The sequence below is a fragment of the Conger conger genome, chromosome 8, assembly GCF_963514075.1.
Source record: "Conger conger chromosome 8, fConCon1.1, whole genome shotgun sequence".
NCBI lineage: Eukaryota > Metazoa > Chordata > Actinopteri > Anguilliformes > Congridae > Conger > Conger conger.
This window is the reverse complement of record NC_083767.1, coordinates 64,128,684-64,136,183: the sequence shown is the minus strand read 5'-3', so window position 1 is coordinate 64,136,183 and position 7,500 is coordinate 64,128,684. Positions and strand designations below refer to the sequence as shown.

The 7,500-nt window shown below is 47.6% G+C and overlaps 1 protein-coding gene across 1 annotated transcript in view; it reads left to right on the top strand.

The window, feature by feature from the left end:
- Nucleotides 1-7,500, top strand: part of LOC133134779 (astrocytic phosphoprotein PEA-15-like) — a 21,950-nt gene that overhangs the window by 1,105 nt on the left and 13,345 nt on the right. The gene's annotated exons all lie outside the window — the stretch shown is intronic.

Sequence of the window (7,500 nt, the reverse complement as noted above, 5' to 3'; positions counted from 1 at the left end):
ACAGACAGGTCGTCTCTCTGAGCGGCGCAGGGCTGCAGGTAACAGAAGGTGTACCTTTATCTGGCTAAAGAACGGTAAAATCAAATGATGGAAAATGATGGAGCCGTTTGTGCTTTGGGACTGGAAAACCACTTTTAGATCTGCTACTTTACTGTACATGACAGATCACTGCTCACACATAGGTGTGTGTGTGTGTGTGTGTGTGTGTGAGAGAGAGAGAGAGAGAGAGAGAGAGAGAGAGAGAGCGTGTGTGTGTGAGAGTGTGTGTGTGAGAGAGAGAGAGGGAGAGAGAGAGAGAGAGAGATACAAAGCAAGCTGTCCATCTGTAAATTGGAGAATCAAACTTCGCAGCGATAGTGATTCTGTGAGCCAAGCTGCTATAATTATTGACCACAAAAATCCTCCCCTTTTCCAGAGATCTTGTCTCAGCAGCGCAATGTGAACACAGCACAGAATCAAAATATATTACATTAGATTAAAACATTAAAGCATTAAACCCAGTCTTTCTCTGTGTGACTGCTGATCTGACCAATCAGAGAGCATCTTACTGGACATCGTTGGATTGAGCCCCCCCTCCATTGAGCTGTCTCTCCAGCCCACTTCCTGTCTGAGATGCGGAGAACACTGTGTGTGCAGAGCTGAGCCCGTCTGACCCAAAGCCTGTCTCCTCAGGGGCAGTTAGAGGGAGGGTGGGGTAAGAGAACAGCTCAGGGGCAGTTAGAGGGAGGGTGGGCTAAGAGAACAGCTCAGGGGCAGTTAGAGGGAGGGTGGGGTAAGAGAACAGCTCAGGGGCAGTTAGAGGGAGGGTGGGGTAAGGGAACAGCTCAGGGGCAGTTAGAGGGAGGGTGGGGTAAGAGAACAGCTCAGGGGCAGTTAGAGGGAGGGTGGGCTAAGAGAACAGCTCAGGGGCAGTTAGAGGGAGGGTGGGGTAAGACAAACAGCTCAGGGGCAGTTAGAGGGAGAGTGGGGTAAGGGAACAGCTCAGGGGCAGTTAGAGGGAGGGTGGGCTAAGAGAACAGCTCAGGGGCAGTTAGAGGGAGGGTGGGGTAAGAGAACAGCTCAGGGGCAGTTAGAGGGAGGGTGGGCTAAGAGAACAGCTCAGGGGCAGTTAGAGGGAGGGTGGGGTAAGAGAACAGCTCAGGAGCAGTTAGAGGGAGGGTGGGGTAAGGGAACAGCTCAGGGGCAGTTAGAGGGAGGGTGGGGTAAGAGAACAGCTCAGGGGCAGTTAGAGGGAGGGTGGGCTAAGAGAACAGCTCAGGGGCAGTTAGAGGGAGGGTGATGGGACATGGCAGTATTGTGTGTGTATCAGCAGGGGAGAGGCAGTATTGTTGGTTTGTGGTAGTGTGTGTTTACTCTTTAACAGAACAGCTGTTATCTGCTGTGTGTTTACTCTTTAACAGAACAGCTGTTATTTGCTGTGTGTTTACTCTTTAACAGAACAGCTGTTATCTGCTGTGTGTTTACTCTTTAACAGAACAGCTGTTATCTGCTGTGTGTTTACTCTTTAACAGAACAGCTGTTATCTGCTGTGTGTTTACTCTTTAACAGAACAGCTGTTATCTGCTGTGAGTTTACTCTTTAACAGAACAGCTGTTATTTGCTGTGTGTTTACTCTTTAACAGAACAGCTGTTATTTGCTGTGTGTTTACTCTTTAACAGAACAGCTGTTATTTGCTGTGTGTTTACTCTTTAACAGAACAGCTGTTATTTGCTGTGTGTTTACTCTTTAACAGAACAGCTGTTATTTGCTGTGTGTTTACTCTTTAACAGAACAGCTGTTATTTGCTGTGTGTTTACTCTTTAACAGAACAGCTGTTATTTGCTGTGTGTTTACTCTTTAACAGAACAGCTGTTATTTGCTGTGTGTTTACTCTTTAACAGAACAGCTGTTATTTGCTGTGTGTTTACTCTTTAACAGAACAGCTGTTATTTGCTGTGTGTTTACTCTTTAACAGAACAGCTGTTATTTGCTGTGTGTTTACTCTTTAACAGAACAGCTGTTATTTGCTGTGTGTTTACTCTTTAACAGAACAGCTGTTATCTGCTGTGTGTTTACTCTTTAACAGAACAGCTGTTATCTGCTGTGAGTTTACTCTTTAACAGAACAGCTGTTATTTGCTGTGTGTTTACTCTCTCCTGGCCTGGAGAGGCAGCTCCATGCGGGGGGGGGGGGGCAGTCACACTGAGTGGGCAGACTCAGGAGAGGGGGGTTTTGAGTGAAAGGCTGCTTTGCTGGAATGTGTTTTGATGTTTACTCACTGATTCAGTTAGGATGCTGTGCTGGGGGGGTGGGGGGGGCTTGTCAATGGAGCGTCTGTCTGTCTGTCTGTCCGTGTCTCAGTCTGTGCACAAAGTGCTGACTCAGTGTGTCCATGTGTTTTAGCCGGGGGCGGAGAGTCAGGGCTGGCTCTGGGGACGCACAGTTACACTGACACAGCTACACTGCAGCACTGACACAGCTACACTGTAGTACTGACACAGTCACACTGTAGTACTGACACAGTCACACTGCAGCACTGACACAGCTACACTGTAGTACTGACACAGCTACACTGTAGTACTGACACAGTCACACTGTAGTACTGACACAGTCACACTGCAGCACTGACACAGTCACACTGTAGTACTGACACAGCTACACTGCAGCACTGACACAGTCACACTGTAGTACTGACACAGTCACACTGTAGTACTGACACAGTCACACTGTAGTACTGACACAGTCACACTGCAGCACTGACACAGTCACACTGTAGCACTGACACAGTCACACTGTAGTACTGACACAGTCACACTGTAGCACTGACACAGTCACACTGTAGTACTGACACAGTCACACTGTAGTACTGACACAGTCACACTGTAGTACTGACATAGCTACACTGCAGTACTGACACAGCTACACTGCAACATAGCGTAGTTGTCTGGGACACGCAAGGTCAGTAGTTTGGTGTACCACAATAAGATCCGCACAGCCGCTGGGCCCTTGAGCAAGGCATTGCTCCAGGGGAGGACTGTCTCCTGCTTAGTCTAATCAACTGTACTAATCTAATCAAGTGCTCTGGATAAGAACGTCTGCCAAATGGCATTAATGTAATGCAATGTTATAATGCAGTACTGATAAGACACAAGCACACGCACACACAAGCACACACACACACACACAAGTACACAGAAACATGTCACGTGCTGCTATTCTGGGGGTGGGCGATAAAATATTCTACAGATTCACAGGCACAGTGTAAGAATGGAAAATAAGAGAGAGAAAGAGAGAGGGAGGGTGTCAGAGGGAGAGAGAAAAGAGAAAAGAGAGGACATTGAAACAGTAAGGCGTGTAGCATGTGCTTCTCTCTGAGGACCTTTCAGCATGAACCATGGGGTCTATTTACACTCAGAGTGTTGGTTTGGGGCAGATTGTTACACTAAGAGTGTAGTTTTGGGGCAGATTGTAACACTAAGAGTGTAGTTTTGGGGCAGATTGTAACACTAAGAATTGTAGTTTTGGGGCAGATTGTAAAACTAAGAGTGTACTTTTGGGGCAGATTGTAACACTAAGAATTGTAGTTTTGAGGCAGATTGTAAAACTAAGAGTGTAGTTTTGGGGCAGATTGGAACACTAAGAATTGTACACTCAGAGTGTAGTTTTGGCGGTGGACCATTAGCAGGCTGTGGGCAGTCTGCTCCTGAGAGCTGATTGGCTGTTGGCTGCAGTGCTGTATTCTACCATCTGGCTCCTGGAATAGGCTACAGCACAGAGCCCTGTGTGCATACTCCCACTGCAGCCCTGTGTGCATACTCCCACTGCAGCCCTGTGTACATACTCCCACTGCAGCCCTGTGTGCATACTCCCACTGCAGCCCTGTGTGCATACTCCCACTGCAGCCCTGTGTACATACTCCCACTGCAGCCCTGTGTACATACTCCCACTGCAGCCCTGTGTGCATACTCCCACTGCAGCCCTGTGTGCATACTCCCACTGCAGCCTGCAGCCCTGTGTACATACTCCCACTGCAGCCCTGTGTACATACTCCCACTGCAGCCTGCAGCCCTGTGTGCATACTCCCACTGCAGCCCTGTGTGCATACTCCCACTGCAGCCCTGTGTGCATACTCCCACTGCAGCCCTGTGTGCATACTCCCACTGCAGCCTGCAGCCCTGTGTGCATACTCCCACTGCAGCCCTGTGTGCATACTCCCACTGCAGCCCTGTGTGCATACTCCCACTGCAGCCCTGTGTGTATACTCCCACTGCAGCCCTGTGTGCATACTCCCACTGCAGCCCTGTGTGCATACTCCCACTGCAGCCCTGTGTGCATACTCCCACTGCAGCCCTGTGTGTATACTCCCACTGCAGCCCTGTGTACATACTCCCACTGCAGCCCTGTGTGAATACTCCCACTGCAGCCCTGTGTGCATACTCCCACTGCAGCCCTGTGTGCATACTCCCACTGCAGCCCTGTGTGCATACTCCCACTGCAGCCCTGTGTGCATACTCCCACTGCAGCCCTGTGTGCATACTCCCACTGCAGCCCTGTGTGCATACTCCCACTGCAGCCCTGTGTGCATACTCCCACTGCAGCCCTGTGTGTATACTCCCACTGCAGCCCTGTGTGCATACTCCCACTGCAGCCCTGTGTGCATACTCCCACTGCAGCCCTGTGTGCATACTCCCACTGCAGCCCTGTGTGTATACTCCCACTGCAGCCCTGTGTGCATACTCCCACTGCAGCCCTGTGTGCATACTCCCACTGCAGCCTGCAGCCCTGTGTACATACTCCCACTGCAGCCCTGTGTACATACTCCCACTGCAGCCCTGTGTGCATACTCCCACTGCAGCCTGCAGCCCTGTGTGCATACTCCCACTGCAGCCCTGTGTGCATACTCCCACTGCAGCCCTGTGTGCATACTCCCACTGCAGCCCTGTGTGCATACTTCCACTGCAGCCCTGTGTGCATACTCCCACTGCAGCCTGCAGCCCTGTGTGCATACTCCCACTGCAGCCCTGTGTGCATACTCCCACTGCAGCCCTGTGTGCATACTCCCACTGCAGCCCTGTGTGCATACTTCCACTGCAGCCCTGTGTGCATACTCCCACTGCAGCCTGCAGCCCTGTGTACATACTCCCACTGCAGCCCTGTGTGCATACTCCCACTGCAGCCCTGTGTGCATACTCCCACTGCAGCCCTGTGTACATACTCCCACTGCAGCCCTGTGTGCATACTCCCACTGCAGCCTGCAGCCCTGTGTGCAGCCATTTTAAGTTCCATTTTAAATGTCATGCAGATTTGTAAGAATGCATTAGGTTGAGTAATCCTTTTTGGAGAGCTTTTTGAACACTTTGGAGAGCTTTATAAAAATATATATGTGAATAAAACACAAGTGAAGGTTAATTGTCTTTACATTTTGTATTTAAAAAATATATGTCTGGACATATGCATAAGGTCTGTATTTGGCTAGATTTGGGGACACTGGAGGATCTGGGTGCAGTTTTTGGGAAACTCATGTGTGAATGCCTGTCGATATCTTTATTATCTTGTACACAAGTTGACATCAAGTTTGTGCACAAATATAACCTATATATATAATATATATATATATATATATATATATATATATATATATATAAGCTCTGGGTTGGTCCGTGACTTGGAGATTGAGATATGTATTGCTAAATTATAAAAATACAAGGCTTTTTGTCATTCTTTTTGTATTTTAGTGTAACTTTTGTGTACACTGTATGTATATGCTCTGGCATAATTTTATTCTCTCTCAAGTGTCTGAATGGTACGAGTCTCTTGTGTAATTTAAGTCTTCCGCCATGTGTGTGCAATACATAATTCTTCTGATACTGACACTTTTATAGGACAAAATAGTTGGAAATTGCCATCTGGGGGGAATTGGGGCAAAGTGGAAAGGGTTAAAGTATGTTGTATTGTTGTCCTGTGAAAAGCTAGACCTGTGTTCCTAATAATGTTTCCGACAGTGGAAAAAGGTTGTTTGAAACATTGAGAGAGATTTTAGATCCTTCTCCTTTTTAGTGGAAGTGAACCATCTTCATTCTTTAGAGGATGTTACTTTTTATAAAGGTAGCAAAGAATAATCCAAAAGGATTCCCAAACTTTTGCCCTTTTCCTTTTTTAATAATTTATAAAGAGTAAAATCTGAAAATAAAAAGCAATCTTGCACAGTGTCACTGTGTGTGTGCATAAGAGAGATGAGTGGGAAATGAATAAGAGGAGATTTAGGAGAGGGGGATTGAAACAGTAAAACAGATCACCACAGAGAGAGAGAGAGAGAGAGAGAGAGAGAGAGAGAGAGAGAAAGATTAGTTCTGCTCTTAATTCTGATGGTAAATCCAGCTGCTGTTTTTTCCTTTGCCCCAAAGCTGAACAGGAAGTGTTTCCATGGTGACAGCAGGAAGCACAGCTGGCCTTCCATGGCAACTGTCCTGGGGGAGGAGAGCCGGGTTTATTCTCCCAGAATCCTCCACTCCTCTGAACAGGAGTAACACACAGACACTGTTACCAACCATATGCCCACAGTTATGTGCCGTGGTTGTTTTTTTACAGCATACAGATCAATACTGTTTCTTAAGGCTTGGCATTTGAGCTGCAGGTACACACCCAACAGTGTGTGGTTTGTGTCTTCATGTTTTGCCGTAAGAATGTTTCCCCTCTTCTTTGAGAAAATTTTCATAAGACCCGTGGAATTCAGAGAGTACATGTTGCCCAGCAACCAAACTGGCAGTTGCTGGTGAAAAGGGCCATCTGTTCCGTAGCCTGTTCCTAATGGGCTAGCTAGGTGGTGACATGCCTGTAAAAATCTAGCATCTGCTAATTTGGCATCATTTGTTTCAGTTAGTTGGCTTGCTGGTATTGTGATTTCAAAAGTTAACCCCAAAGTTTTATACATCAGATCATCTCTGTAAACGACCCAAAAAAGTTATGTTGCTCTTGGTCAGACTGTCATTGTACTGTTTAGGTTGTTTAATGTTTAGGCTAGCTGATGCGGCTAGCTTAGCATGTGTTTTTACTTTTTCCTCTGCTCATGTTCCGTGGTGCTTTTCACAGGAGAGTTACAGCACGCCCACTCCTGCGAGGGCCAATCAGAGCTGCAGACACACCCACGCCCCGCCCACTCACATCCTGGCAGAGACGCCCACAGCATTAGAACCTGTTTTAGAAAGAGGGGGGGGAATGACCCCCACACACACACACACACACACACACACACACACACACACACACACACACATACACACACCTTCACACACACACTCACACCTTCACACACACTCACTCACACACACACTCACACACACACACACACACACAAACACTCACAAAAACACACACACACACAAACACTCACACACACACACACACACACACACACACACAAGCACTCACACATACACTCACACACAAACACTCACAACACACACAAACACTCACACATACACTCACATACACACTTACACACACTCACACACACACACACA